General features: G+C 38.2%; 1 pseudogene; it reads left to right on the top strand.

The window, feature by feature from the left end:
• The first annotated feature begins 3,681 nt into the window (after nucleotides 1–3,681).
• Nucleotides 3,682–4,976, top strand: LOC118009500 (annotated as a pseudogene).
• The last annotated feature ends 11,502 nt before the right edge of the window (nucleotides 4,977–16,478 follow it).

Raw genomic sequence — 16,478 nt, 5'->3', positions numbered from 1 at the left:
TTATGTCCATGTCCTAAGTCCTGGAACCTGTGAATGTTATCTTTTTTTTTTTTTTTTAAAGGCTCTTTGTAGGTATAAATAATTTAAGGATCTTGAGATGAGGAGATCATCCTGGAATAACTGGGTGGGTTCTAAATTCAATGACAAAAGTTTTTTTAAGAGAGACACCCAGAGGAGAAGGCACACACAAAGAACAAGACAATGTGAAGGCAGAGGTAGAGAATGGAGTAGCGTGGCCACAAGCCAAGGAAGCCAAGGGATGCTGGGCACCACTGGAAGGTGCAAGAGGCAAGGAACGATTCTTCCTTAGAGCCTCTAGAGAGAGTGCAGCTCTGCTGACATTTTGATTTTGGACTCCTGGCTTTCAGAACTGTAAGAGAATAAATTTCTTGTTTTAGGCCACCTAGTTTATGGTAATTTGTAACAGCAGTTGCAGGAAACTAATATAATAACCAAAATACTATATCCCATCATCAAGAAATAGAAGAAAATAACACAATTGACTAATAATGTCACTCTCAAGTAAACAACACTAACAACTTTTATTGTTATAAAACAATATCCCCAAATTATAATTCTGATAAGCTTTTATTTGGAGTTTTACAATTACTTGACTATACCACTGGAACTAAAAGATTTATTTCTGTATTAATAAGAAAGACTTGTTAAATAGCACCAACAAAATATCAAAATAAAATTAAGACTTAAAGATAGACATTTGGAATTGGATTCCAATTAAACTCATAAAATGGAAGCAATTTATTAATGAGATATTTTTACATGTATGTTTATAAAATACTACCTTTAGAATTATAAATCTATCAAGTTTCTATTTAAACTATTATATAGTTTCCTTGACTAAGAGCAGGAAAATCAAAAAGAAAAACATTCAAAATTATTTTAGAAGAACAAAAAAATTCTTGCTCTATGTTTGAGTTATTTTATTGGACTTGTTAAAATCAGCAAATTTACTGTAATTACACTATTTACAGTATAATAAAATGGAAGTGACTTACAAGATTCACATTACAATAATCACTATACTAAGAATTATAATTCTATCAGATTTCCATTTAAGCAGTTGTATATTTACTTAGCAAATAGTGATAAAACTAAAAGAAAAAAATAAAAATTAATTTATGAGTCACAACAGAACACCTTTCTGTGATCCTGGATCTTTAGAAGTAGGCTTATTGGAAGGTTAGATCAACTCAGTTCTATTTTCAGTTTATAGGACAAAAGACAAAATACAGTGCTGGTGGAGAGACATTTTTTGTTGCCAGTGGATGGTGTCCTGGGATAGGGAAATCACTTGGTGGGGAGGATTCTTGGGAAGGTCCATACTAGTTTTCCAGGGGAGAATAAGGGACAGGAGGTCTTCTTTTCAGGAATTGTCCCTTGACAGTTTCTGCAGCATCTTATCTCTGACTGAAGGATGTAGTGGAGGAAGAGAATCTGGACCAGCTATGTCCCATTCAGGTAGGAGCAGTGAATCAGGCATACTTAAATAACCAAGACTACCTGTGGTGTCATTTCTACTGAAGATTTCATTTCTGAAGATGGGCCTCTATGTTATCAAATGAAGGCATAGTAAAACTTACAAGTTCTGTTGTTTCTGAGAGTAGGGAGCACCAGGAAAAGTTCTGCATTGAACTTATAGAGGAATTGCTTGATCCAGGATAGAGTTGGCCTGATGGAAGGATCCTTTTCCCGTGGTTCTGTTCCCATGAGGATGATGTCACTGGATCACTGAACAATCCAAGCTATATTAGTTTGGTATGGTTGCCAAAACAAGATACTCCCATTGGGTGGTTTAAACAATACAAATGTATTTTTCTCATAGTTTTTGAGGCTAGAAGTCCAAGATCAAGGTATTGTCAGGTTCAGATTCTTTTGAGACCTCTCTCCTTGGCTTGCATATGACTGCCTTCACATTGCGTTTCTGATTGTCTTTCCTCTGTGCATGTGTACCCCGGTATCTCTTTGTGTGTCCAAATTTCCTCTTCTTATAAGGACATCGATTAGATTGGATTGATGGCTTTATTTGGACTTAATCACCTCTTTAAAGGCCCTCCTTCCAAATACAGTCACATTCTGAGGGACTGAAGTCTTAGGACTTCAACATGTAATTTGGGGGCATTATAATTCAGGCCATAACACCCACCTAATGGTACTCCTTCTTTGATGATCTGGTAATCCAGGGACTTCTGTAGATCCTGATTCATGGTGAGACTATTTTTCAATTCTACTCAGCACCAAGATTCAAGATAAGCAATTTTGTTCTGGGGATCAGGGATGGCTAGTATAGCAGATGCTATATTGCCTTGCTTAGATTCTAAAGGCCTTGTCAGTACTGTGCTTTCTGGTTGACTTCAGCTGCCAATACTAGATGAGGGCTCTCCATGCTATGGAAAGCTTTTTCCTTGTGAGCATGGCAGGTTGGACATGCTGAGGAATGAACAACTCCTAGGAGTTGCTTTCAACTAATGACAGAGAAGTAAGTATGTAAATATTTCAGCTTCTTTGGCCTTCAGGTAGGATAATTCTGATGCATGTATTTTAAATCATTTTCTAGATATTCCCCAAATGATTAAACTCCATTTATTCACTATGATATTTAGTTTGATAATGCGTCCTTCACTGACTGTCTTATTTTCCCTATCTCACATCCTCCCCTACCCCTTGTTTACTGCAACTCCTGAATAAGTATTTGCATTTTATTATTTTCTTTAGGTCTGCTTGTGGATGGTGGAGAATCCCAAAATAAGGAAATTTATACCAGAAATTGTTCTAGAAGGCAGATCTTCAAGATGGATTCTAGAATTAGATCTCTTGACATTGAGACTCCATTGCTAGTTTTAGGTAGGGTGGACTTAAACTCTGGCATGTTGTAGCATTACAATCACTAAGACTTTTATTGTGGGGACTTGGGATGGGATGAGGTACAGAGTGATGCACTCACTGTCTTATGCAGTATCTCTGGAATTTGAGAAATGTTGGTATTGGTAATTTTTAGGACTATGGATTTAGTCACTTGCTGTTAAATGGGCATTGATGTGCTGAAAAAAGAAAACCACACACTCAAACCAACCAGTCATGAACCATGGGTATTTTGTGAAAGTTAGAAAATCTCTTTGACAGTATTTAAGGATGCTCTCATTTTCTAAAGCTAGAGGATAGACTGTACTGAAAATTAGGCCCAGGATTCTGATTCTCCTATACCAGAATTACAAAGAAGGCTGAATAACAGCTCTGGCAAGTCTCTTTCTAAAAGTAGGAACCCAGCTTTTTTGCAGTGGGTTTGCCCCCAGAACACAGGTGTTGTGAAAACCACCACTCAACCTAAACCAAAATGGGAAGGGAAAAGACTCACATCAACATCATCGTCATTGGACACGTAGATTTGGGTAAGTCTACCACTATTGGTCATCTGATCTACAAATGTGGTGGGATCGTTAAATGAACTATCAAAAAATTGGAAAAGGGGGTGCCTGGGTGACTCAGTCATTAAGCATCTGCCTTTGGCTCAGGTCATGATCCCAGGGTCCTGGGATCAAGTCCCGCATCGGGCTCCCTGCTCCATGGGAAGCCTGCTTCTTCCTCTCCCACTCCCCCTGCTTGTGTTCCCTTCTTGCTGTGTCTCTCTCCGTCAAATAAATAAATAAAATCTTAAAAAAAAAAAAAAAAGAAAAATTGGAGAAGGAGGCTCCTGAGATGGGAAAGGGCTCCTTCAAGTATTCCTGGGTCTTGGATAAACTGAAAGCTGAATGTGAACGTGGTATCACCATTGATATCTCCCTGTGGAAATTAGGGACCAGCAAGTATTATGTGACCATCATTGATGCCCAGAACACAGAGACTTTATCAAAAACATGATTACAGGCACATCTCAGCCTGACTGTGCTGTCCTGATTGTGGCTGCTGGTATTGGTGAATTTGAAGCTGGTATCTCCAAGAATGGGCAGACCCATGAGCATGCCCTTCTGGCTTACACACTGGGCGTAAAACAACTAATTGCTGTGTTAACAAAATGGATTCCACTGAGCCACCCTACAGCCAGAAGAGATACGAGGAAATCGTTAAGAAAATTGGCTACAACCCAACACAGTAGCATTTGTGCCAATTTCTGGTTGGAATGGTGACAACATGCTGGAGCCAAGTGCTAACATGCCTTGGTTCAAGGGATGGAAAGTCATCCGTAAAGATGGGCCAGTGGAACCACACTGCTTGAAGCTCTGGATTGCATTCTGCCACCAACTCGTCCAACTGGCAAGCCCTTGTGTCTGCCTCTCCAGGATGTCTACAAAATTGGTGGTATTGATACTGTCCCTATGGGCCGAGTGGAGACTGGTGTTCTTAAACCTGGCGTGGTGGTCACCTTTGCTCCAGTCAATGTTACAATTGAAGTAAAGTCTGTTGAAATGCACCATGAAGCTTTGAGTGAGGCTCTTCCTGGGGACAATGTGGGCTTCAGTGTCAAGAATGTAACTGTCAAAGATGTTCATGGTGGCGGTGTGGCTGTTGACAGCAAAAATGACCCACCAATGGAAGCAGCTGGCTTCACGGCTCAGGTGATTATCCTGAACCATCCAGGCCAAATCAGTGCTGGATATGCACCTGTGCTGGATTTCACACAGCTCACATTGCTTGCAAGTTTGCTGAGCTGAAGGAGAAGATAGATCGTCGTTAAAAGCTGGAAGATGGTCCCAAGTTCTTGACATCTGGTGATGCTGCCATTGTTGATATGGTTCCTGGAAAGCCTATGTGGGTTGAGAGCTTCTCTGACTATCCTCCTCTGGGCTGTTTTGCTGTTCGTGACATGAGTCAGATGGTTGCTGTGGGTGTCATCAAAGCAGTGGACAAGAAAGCAGCTGGAGATGGCAAGGTCACCAAGTCCGCCCAGAAAGCTCAGAAGGCTAAATGAATATTATCCCCAATACCTGCCACCCCAGTCTTAATCAGTGGTGGAAGAACTGTCTCAGAACTGTTTGTGTCAATTGGCCATTTAAGTTTAATAGTAAAAGACTGGTTAATGATAACAATGCATTGTAAAACCTTCAGAAGGAAAGGAGACTGTTTTGTGGACCATTTGTTTTTTGTGTTTGTGTGGCAGTTTTAAGTTATTAGTTTTTTAAAATCAGCACTTTTTAATGGAAACAACTTGACCAAAAATCTGTCACAGAATTTTGAGACCCATTAAAACAAAAGTTTAATGGGAAAAAATAAATAAATAAAATAAAATTAGGAACCCAGAAAGAGTGGGACCCTGATATCTAGAATAGATTGACTTGAGAATATTGAACTTCTTTAAGATCTTCATGAATTCATGGACTTGAAGAAGTAGCCTACTGAATTTCTCTTTAAGATATCCTTGAACTCCTGGGTCTGCAGAAATTACTCACTCTTTTTATAAGAGGATAGCAGTCACTTCCACTCCCCATTCTGCCTTGCCTGGACATCATGCAGAGTCTTCACCTGGGGCAGATGTTTCGCAAGATGCTTGCAAGTATATTTACCTCAAGATTTGCTCAGAGTGCTCCTAAAGTATGTAAGCCAATATAGTCTCAACCTCAGCATGGCCCAACTGGGGAAGTACTATCTCTGACTGGGAAGAAAAGTACTATTCACCAGATGAGTTGCAGGACCTGGCTAAAAATATATTATCAGGAAAATGTGCCTAGAAATCAGTCTTGAGAATGCTGCACCAGGAATTAAAAAATATGTCTGGATAAAGGAGAGTTTACTGATATGAATGTTCTCACATGGCTCAGGATTTAGCATCCTGGCAAGGACACCAGGAATCAGTTATAATCTTCTATTTGGATAACAGATTCTGGAACTGCTTTGGCAAAGTACTGAAGGAGGAGTCAAGAGACTTAGAGAGGTGGGCATGTTAGAATGGATTTACAGTCCTTGCTTTACATGGTACTGATATGCATGAATTTCAGTTACCATAGTTCTGCTAAATACCAGTGCTCCAACCACACAGTTCAAATTTCAGTTATCAAGATATATTAACTGTGAGTAATTGCATAAAGTACACACTTTTATGCTAGCTCTTCAATGCACAGAGCACTTCATAAATAACAGATGCACATCATGATCTAGGACTGTGTCATTTTTTTTTTTTTCAAAATCTGTAGGTAATTGGTCACTGAACATCTGTTACTCAATTTACATACAGATGGCAAATGTGTAGTTGTGTTGTCTCTTTATCGCCCAGTAAGAAAGCCATGTAACATTTTGTAAAAATGGATAATTGAAAGAGGGAATTGGCCACCACAAAGTACAGGAAAGAAACTAGAGTGATAATGCAAGAAGTGAAATTCTAATTGAATGTAAGTGGGGTTATAGAAGAAATAGCTGACTATGGGAATATTGACACTGCTGCTGTTTAAGAGATTCCAGACTTGTCATGATGAGCACTGAGTATTGTATAGAATTGTTGAGCCACTTTATATTGTATACCTGAAACAAATATAACACTATATGTTAACTATACTGGAATTAAAATAAAACAATTAGAAAAAGAGAGATTCCAGTTGTGCAGAGGAACTTAGTGAAGGCAAAAGTGGTCATGACAAAAAAGATGAAAATAACTCAGAGAAAGTGATGCTAATGGAAAGCAGAAAGGATAAGATGCTAGAAGCTGATTCAAATTTAGGAAGTAGTATGACAGAATGTGACCTTATTTGGTGAGAGGTTATTAAGTTGAAATATGACCAGTGTCTTTATAAAAAGGGGATTTTGGATGCAGAGTCAGACAGGGAGAAGAAGATGGCTGCAAGCCAAGGAGAGAGGTTTGAAACAGATCTTTTCTTCATAGCCCTCAGAAGGAACCAAACCTGCCAACACCTTGATCATGAATTTCTAGCCTCCAGAATGATGAGTCAATACATTTGTGTAGTTGAAGCCACCCAGTTTGTGGTACTTTGTTATGAGAGCTCTAGCAAACTAATGCAGACTCACAAATGAAGTCATAAATGGAGTCCTGGCCTGAGTCCACCTCTTAGTGAGTACAAAGGCTTCTGTGGTCATTTCCTAGTCCTTCAATTCATACTCATGATGAACCTATTTAGTAGCTCCTAGAACCCTTGCACTGGCTACTTGATCTGTAGAATGAGAGCAGCCATGGTAGGAAAGGCCAAGTGGAAGCCCTTGAACTTTCTTTACCTTCTTCCCAAGCAAGACAGAAAATCAGGAGAAATACTGAATCCCAGATGGAATGTCAGAGATAAAAAAAAAAACACCCTCAAAATATGTTTCAGGTGGCCATCATCACTAGTCTTGTTTCTGGAAGAAAAACAACAGATGGAACAGAGCAGATGATGTAGACCTCTGAAAACTTAACCAAGTAACATACTCAATTCCAGCTCTGTGCTGGATGTGTATCTTCACCAGAACAGATCAATACAGTCTCTTACCTTTGGTGTGTAGCAAATGATCTGGAGAATATGTTCTTTTCATTCCCTGCTAGAAAAATGGGTCAGAGGCAGGTCACATTAATTTGAAAGAGATAAAAGTATGCATTCATGAACCTGTTCAAAGTTATGTTAGCTCTCCTACTCTCAGTAACAACATAGGGTAAAGGCAACTTGATTATCTGAACATTTTGCAGAAAACTCATGTTGCTCTACCATTTTTATGACATCATGTTAATCAGAGAGGCCATAAGTAATCTAGATGCCTTGGTAAGACACATGCCATAGTGGGGGAGACAAATTTTACAAAAATTTAAGGGCCTGCCACATTGGTGAAAGTTTTAGAAATTTTGTGGTCTGGGTATGACAAGACATCCCCACCAAGGTAAAAAAGCTATCATACTTTCCATTTCCTAACAGTGAGGAAAATGCACAGTACTTGGAAGGCTGGGTGGTTAGGGATCTGGGAGGAGTGAGATTGGAAGATCAGTTAAAAAGAGATTTGGGAAAGAGGAATGTGGATTGATGAATAGGGATGGGCACAAAGTATGTGGATTTTTATCTCACAGCAGTACTTACCATCAGAGAAGACACTGAGTAGAAGAAAATAATGATTTTTCTAGGAGAGGTTAGTGAGCCTCTCTTCTTGGTCATTCCAGCATGTGCATAATGGGCTCAGGAATGGAGTAGTCTTGTGGTAGGAATGCAGTTGACACATCGGCCCAACAACAAAGGCTCTCTCTTACTAAGGCTAATCTGGCTATCACCATTGTGGAAGGTTCAAATTGTCAGCAGTAGAAACTGATGCTGAGCTGTTGGTATGGTCATGTTGGTATAGGGTGAAGACACCCAAGCTAGAGGAGGCAGCCATTTATCCTTACTGGATTGATGCATATTCCAGTTATTTGTGTCCTTTCTCTGCCCCAGTGCCTTAGTCAGCACTGTCGTCTGAGGGGTCAAAGTGTCTGACTTATAGTTATAGTATGTCATATTTTTTTTAACAAAAGGACTGATTTATGGTAAAGAGTAAGTACATATGTGTGGGATCTACTGCTCCTACTCTCTAACTCCCAGAAGCTCCTAATCTGAATGTTGAAAAGGCCACTTAAAGGTAAAGCAAAGGCATCTTCTTGGAGTTGTCGGATGCTATCTTTAAAGATATATTCCTTGAACCAGTACATACTGCTATATATCTCCCTTAGATTGAATACATGGATCCAAGGCATGGAAGCAGAAGCTGCCCTTATACCATTACTCCAAGTGACCCACTTGGGAGAAAGTATGCTTTCTATTCCTACAACTTCAAGATTTGTAGGATTTGAGGTCTGGGTTCCCAGGAACAAAGTAACATTCCACTAATCTTCAAGTTAGAGCACCTGCCTAGTCATTTGGGGTTTCTCATATGAATAGACTAGAAGGAAAAGAAGGGTTAGTATGTTGACAGGAGTGATTGACCTTGATTATTATAAGGAGGTAGGATTGCTGCTACATAATGGGAACAGTGAGAAACATGTCTGGAACTAGGAGATTTACTTGGATTTGCCTTCAAACCCAGTGATTACTGTAAATAGGAAATTACAGGAGCAGTATCCTGATAAAGTTAGGTAGCCAGATGTGCAGATTTCTCAGGTGTGAAGGTATGGGTTACCCCACTGAGCAGCCAACTTGGAAGAGCAAAAATGCTATTCAAGAGTGAGAAGAATTTAGAATGTGTTTTAGAAAAGAGAGATGATGAATATTGGTTGTGGCCTTGGGGCCAACTGCAATAGCCAGCCAGAACAGTAGGTTATACCAATATTAAGCTGTAATGTTTTTTTTTTTTCTTTTTAAATCAGAATTATGACTGGGTACCACTTAGAAGAAACAGTAACTAGACAAAGTGAAATTAATATGAGGATAGAGTACATCTGATTAGTGCAAGGGATGGGCTATAGTAGATAGAGTCAGTTCCCCATCCATATCTCTGGGAAATCCTGCTCATTTATAACTGCTAATATCTGAATCTATGACTAAGGCTCTTTTTTTTTTTTTCTGCAGCTGTGGAGAGCTGCCCGTACACGTGACAGACTAGAAATGCCAATGAATGAACAATTTCTAGAGGGTGCCCTCAATTAGTGACTCTCATAAGTAGGCATATGAAAACTTGAGCTCCCCTTCCTCTTTCCTAGAGCTGGACAATTCTGAGGTGTATTTTTTGCATGCATTCTCAGAATTTTCTTATGGGATTAAGCTTTAACTGTTCAGTGTGGTAACTTGGTGTCATAATAGTGCATTTATGAGATGCTTTCCTTTCCCAATATTAATTTTTCATTCTTTACCAGTGTTGTTTTTGCTGTCCAACTAAACTACTGTCATTCGAATTCCTATTTCAGGGCCTGCTTCTGGGAGAATCCTAAATAAGACCATTCCTGAAACCTTAATATATTTACTAATTGCTTTATCATACATGGAGTAGTTACAAATTATACCAGTATTGCTAACAATAAACCTAGTGAGATCATTTTAAGATTTCTTTGCATTATAGTTGTCCTTAGACAATACTATGCTTCTGATGTAAAATCACAATACTATGTTAAAAAAGATACATGCTGTTTGAATTAAAACACATTAACTCAACATTTCTAGTTGTCAGAATTGATGGTGGGAGGGAGACTGTATTTTTTTAGGCAACCATTTTGCTGGGAAGTTCAATGACATGACATTTCAATTATCTACTGTTTGTTTTCTAGTCAAAGGAGACTGCCAGAAGTCAAATGAGGAAAGAGCAGGAGGTGGAGGGAGTGAGGAGGGGGAGGCAGGGGAACAAGGATCACAACACCCAGAGTTGGGACTTAACAACAGTCCTGTGAGTCACATCAGCCTTTTAACATAAAAAATTTAGGGCTACAGAAATAACAGTTGGTTAGTTAAAAACCCAAATCAAAACCTCACTGCCATTTTTTTTTGTTGTTAAATGGCTGACCACATTTAAAGATGAATGAAAATATACAAAAGAACCAGCATAAAGACTATAATAAAAATGGAAAAGAACAAAACAAAATGGAGATGGAGGATATTTCTTAAAAGAGGGGTTTTCCAGGATAACAGAATAAGAATTTACTCAGACATAAGAATTCTCTTCAACTTACAGAACTCAGTATTCTCTTTCTATACTAGCAAAAACCAACAAAATAAGACAATAGGCTATAATAAGTCATTTGCAAAAGGAAAACACTAAAGCTGTATAATATAGGAATTAACCTAACAAAGAATTAAAAGAGAAAAATCTTAGAACTTGATTGAAAGACAGAAAATATCTAAATAAATGAAGATATATGCCTGTCTATATCATCTATCTGTCTATCTATCTATCTATCTATCTATCTATCTATCTATCTATCTATCTATCTATCTATCATCATCTATCTATCCATTCCGTCATTTATTTGTCTATCCACACATACAGACTTAAGAGTAAACATATCAACTTTTTCCAAATTAATATATAAATTCAATGCATTTCCAGGAAATTGCCTCAATTGTGGGCCCTACTGAAAGTGCAAGTTTTAGGCAGCCATTTGTATTGTATGACTCCCAGTGCCTGCAACACTCCCTATACTAAAGCTACCATTAGAATAATACCTCAGATCAAAGAGAATGTAAATGTCTACCAATAAACATCTCATGATATGTTGTTTGTAGTTAAGAATGAATCCTCACAGAGACAAAGCTTTGATGACCCTGTGCAATGTTGATTCAGTGCTCTCATTTTCAGGAATATTGTCTCTAGTGTTAAGCAGGGTATGGCTGTATTTGACGTAGGAAATGTGAGGACAGGAGGTAGTTGTGGGAAGGATGCATGTGGAGAAGCTAAGAAGTAGAGTCAGATACACATAGAAAAAAGAGATACAGAGTTTACACAATGATCTATCATGTCAAAACTAAAGTGAGGATGAAAAAAAGCTGAAACCATGAAATAGTAAACATAATACAAAATGAAGGAATGGATAAGCCAGTAGTGTAGCAGGAGATAACTCAGAAAATTGAAAGCCAGAGGAGAGAGAACCTGAGAGACAAAATAATTGGTTCCTATAGATTTATTAGTTCCTGGCTGCTTATCAGTTAACAGTTGTAGTTCTAGACCTTATATATCCTTACAATGAGCTCAGTTTTACTTAAGGTGGCCTGAGTGTCTCTTTTACCCTTTCTTTTTCAAAGAAATAATTTTCCTCAGGATCTCAGCTCATTATTACTATTGATTAATGCAAGCCACTTAAACTTTGATTTTGTTATATTTTTACACACCTTTATTTACATTCTCCTTCCCTTATTCTATTTTATGTTTTATACTTACCATTTCTTATTTTCCAGTCTCTTTCCTTACATTCTCTTCATCTAAAATCTTCAATCCTAGTCCATGTTTTGTATGTTTTTAAGCTTCTTATAAAATATGTAGTGTCATATGTATGTATTTTTTCTTAAATGGCATTGGGGTTTAAGTCTTATTCTACTTTTTTTTCACTCAACATTATGTTTTATTTTTTTATTTTTCATTTTTTTTAAAGATTTTATTTATTTATTTGAGAGAGAGAATGAGAGAGAGAGAGCACATGAGAGGGGGGAGGGTCAGAGGGAGAAGCAGACTCCCTGCTGAGCAGGGAGCCCGATGCGGAACTTGATCCTGGGACTTCAGGATCATGACCTGAGCCAAAGGCAGTCGCTTAACCAACTGAGCCACCTAGGCGCCCTCAACATTATGTTTTAAAGATCTATTCATATTGTTGTATGTATATGTATTTTGTTGTTTCTAATCTCTACATATTATTTCATTGTACATATTTACCACACTTATCTGTTTATATAAAGTGTTAGAACAATGATTTGATGAACACCTTGTCTGTGCTCCTTTACTGAGCTGATTAAGAGGGTTTTTTTGTTTTTGTTTTTGTTTTTTTGGATATATATCACAAAATAAGGTTGCTGCGTTTAGAGTTTATGCCTATATAATTCCATTAAATAATTTTAGTATTTTCTGCCAGGTTACTCTCAAGAATGGTTGTAGAATATAAGAGTTTTTGTTTCCTTTTATTCTCAGTTGGTTCCATCAAAATTTCCATTTTCTTTTAAAGATTTTATTTATTTATTTATTTATTTATTTATTTATTTATTTATTCATTCATTCATTCATTCATTCATTCATTTGAGAGAGAGTGCATGAGCAGGGAGAGGAACAGAGGGAGAGGGACAAGCAGACTCTGCACTGAGCATGGAGCCCTATGTGGGGCTCAGTCCCATGACCATGAGATCATGACTTGAGCCAAAAACAAGAGTTGGATGGATGCTTTAACCAACTGAGCCACCCAGGCATCCCCAAATTTTCTAATTTTAGCCATTCTGGTAGTATAAAGTGGTATCTAATTGGTGAGTAACATATCTTTGATTACTAATAAGTACTAATAAGTTAGAACATCACCTCATGAACACTTAGGTTAATGGCATTAGGGCTTCATATTCTGCAATTGTTTATGCATATCCTTGTTTTCCATTGGGCTTCCTGTCTTTTTCTTTTCACTTTGCAAGAGTTCTTTGTATGTTTTAAATATTAATCCTTTGAGGTTTTTAGAAATTACAAACATCTTCTTTGCTCTGGTAACTTTAAGTTGATTTTCACTGAACTGAAATCTTTAATTTTGATCTAATTAGTTCCACGGAGCTTTTAAAAATTATTCTGTTTTATTTTGTGGTTATGTAACTAATCCAATGTGAGTTTGCTCCTTGGTGAGTCAAAAACTGGACCAGGTTGAGTTATTGCACAAAGAAAACTTTATTTGTAACAAATAAGAAGATCACAAGGAATAATTTCCAAAGCCATGATTCTGGGCTGGCTGGAGGTCTTGTCAGGGCAGTGGCTATCACTCCAGGGGTGGTTTTAGTTTCCATTTGCCTGAGTTAAGAGATAAACTGGAAAGAAGGGCTTAAGGAAAAATGTGGGACAAAGGCCAGTAAGTACAAGTAGGAGGTAGGCAGGAAAGATTAGGTCTTGGGGTCTAGTTGGTGATAGTTATAATCAATAACATTAAACTTACCATCTTAAACATTTTTAAGTGTACAGTTCAACAGTGGTAAATATATTCATATTGCTCTACAACAGAACTCCAGAACTTTTTCATTTTTTTTTTAAACGTATAATGTATTATTTGTTTCAGGGGTACAGGTCTGTGATTCATCAGTCTTTTTTTTTTTTAAGATTTTATTTATTTATTTGACAGAGAGATAGAGAGAGAGCACAAGTAGGCAGAGTGGCAGGCAGAGGGAGAGGGAGAAGCAGGCTTCCTGCTGAGCAGGGAGCCTGATGCAGAACTCAATCCCAGGACCCTGGGATCATGACCTGAACTGAAGACAGATGCTTAACTGACTGAGCCACCCAGGCACCCCTGTGATTCATCAGTCTTACACAATTCATAGCACTCACCATAGCACATACCCTCCCTAATGTCCATCACCCAGCCACTCCATCCCTCCCAACCCCCCAATCCAGCAACCCTCAGTTTGTTTCCTGAGATTAAGAGTCTCTTATGGTTTGTCTCCCTCTCTGATTTCATCTTGTTTCATTTTTCCCTCCCTTCCCCTATAATCCTCTGCCTTGTTTCTCAAATTCCTCATATCAGTGAGATCATATGATAATTGTCTTTCTCTGATTGACTTATTTCGCTTAGCATAATACCCTCTAGTTCCACCTACATCTTTGCAAATGGCAAGATTTCATTTTTGATGGCTGCATAATATTCCATTATATATATATATACATTTATCCATTCATCTGTCGCTAGACATCTAGGCTCTTTCCATAGTTTGGCTATTGTGGACATTGCTGCTATAAACATTGGGGTGCAGGTGCCCCTTCGGATCACTACATTTGTATCTTTGGGGTAAATACCCAGTAGTGCAATTGCTGAGTCGTAGGGTAGCTCTATTTCCAACTTTTTGTTTAAAAGATTTTATTTATTTATTTGACAGAGAGAGACACAGCGAGAGAGGGCACACAAACAGGGAGAGTGGGAGAGGGAGAAGCAGGCCTCCCACAGAGCAGGGAGCCCGATGCGGGGCTAGATCCCGGGATCCTAGGATCATGACCTGAGCTGAAGGCAGATACCCAGTGACTGAGCCACCCAGGCGCCCTATTTTCAACTTTTTGAGGAACTTCCATACTGTTTTCCAGAGTGGCTGCACCAGCTTGCATTCCCACCAGCAGTGTGGGAGGGTTCCCCTTTCTCCACATCCTCACCAACATCTGTCGTTTCCTGACTTGTTCATTTTAGCCATTCTGTCTGGTGTGAGGTGGTATCTCATTGTGGTCTTGATTTGTATTTCCCTGATGCTGAGTGATGTTGAGCAGTTTTTCATGTGTCTGTGGGCCATTTGGATGTATTCTTTGCAGAAATATCTGTTCATGTCTTCTGCCCATTTCTCGATTGGGTTATTTGTTCTTTGGGTGTTGAATTTGATAAGTTCTTTATAGATTTTGGATACTAGCCCTTTATTTGATACATCATTTGCAAATATCTTCTCCCATTCTGTCAGTTGTCTTTTGGTTTTGTTGACTGTTTCCTTTGCTGTGCAAAAGCTTTTTATCTTGATGAAGTCTTAATAGTTCATTTTTGCCCTTGCTTCCCTTGCCTTTGGCAATGTTTCTAGGAAGAAGTTGCTGCGGCTGAGGTCGAAGAGGTTGCTGCCTGTGCAGAACATTTTCATCTTGCAAAACTAAAACTTTATGTCCGTTAAACACTAATTCCCCATATCCCATCGCCCTAGCCCTTGGCAGCCACTTTTCTACTTTATGTTTCTATGATATTTTAGAAACTTTATGTGAGTGGAACTGTATGTATTTTTCCTTTTGTTTTAGGTAAATAATAAGTATAATATCTTTAAGGTTCACCCATGTTTAGCACATGACAAGATCTACTATTTTAGGCTGCATAATATTCAATTAAATGTGTATACATATTTTCTTCATCCATTCATCTGTACTGTTTGGAATATTACTCAGCCATCAAAAAGAATGAAATCCTGCCATTTACAATGATGTGAATGGAAATAGAGGGTATTATGCTAAGTGAAAAAAGTCAGTCAGAGAGAGACAAATACCGTATGATTTCACTCATGTGTGGAATTTAAGAAGCAAAACAGATGAACATAGGGGAAGGGAAGAAAAAATAAACAGAGCGGGAGGCAAACTATAAAAGACTCTTAACTATAGGAAACAAACTGAGGGTTGCTGGAGGGGAGGTGTGTGAGGGGATGGGTTAACTGGGTGATGGGCATTAAGGAGGGCACTTGATGTAATGAGCACTGGGTGTTATATACAATTGATGAATCACTAAATTCTATCCTTGAAACTAATAATACACTCACTATATGTTAACTAAATTGAATTTAAATTAAAAAATAAAAGAAGATATCTGATGACAACATGTTGATGAATGTATAATAAAATATAGTCTGATAATCTTTGTTTTGGTTTGTGAGGTTAACCTTATTTACATTTATATATTTATTCTATTAGAACATCTTTCTGCCATATTACTGTTTTTTTCCATTTGAATTAGTAGTAGATTTCTTCTTTTCTCCTTCCTGTATTCCACTGGATAGATTTAATCTTCTTTTGCTGATTTGAAATCCTCCATTTTATTTTTATTTTTCTAGTGATTATGCCTAATATATTAAGATCCATCTTATTTTTACTTTTCCTTTTCAAGGACTTGAAGTTATCAATATCCATTTAACTCTCTTCCCCTAATATATTGTCCTTCATCATACTTACATCTTCTTTTGTTCTCCATACCTTTTCCCATTCCACTTCTGTGATGATGGTACCCAGAATTTTGGTTCTGTATTTTTTTAATATACTTTTATATGTTTTTTTCTCTTAAAAAACTCTAAACTTGGGCGCCTGGGTGGCTCAGTTGGTTAAGCGACTGCCTTCGGCTCAGGTCATGATCCTGGAGTCCCAGGATCGAGTCCCGCATCGGGCTCCCTGCTCGGCAGGGAGTCTGCTTCTCCCTCTCCCACTCCCCGTTT

This window comes from Mirounga leonina, unplaced genomic scaffold, assembly GCF_011800145.1.
Source record: "Mirounga leonina isolate KUSES-001 unplaced genomic scaffold, KU_Mleo_1.0 Mir_127, whole genome shotgun sequence".
Lineage (NCBI taxonomy): Eukaryota > Metazoa > Chordata > Mammalia > Carnivora > Phocidae > Mirounga > Mirounga leonina.
The sequence above is the reverse complement of the archived record's forward strand: the minus strand, read 5'-3'. Positions and strand labels throughout refer to the sequence as shown.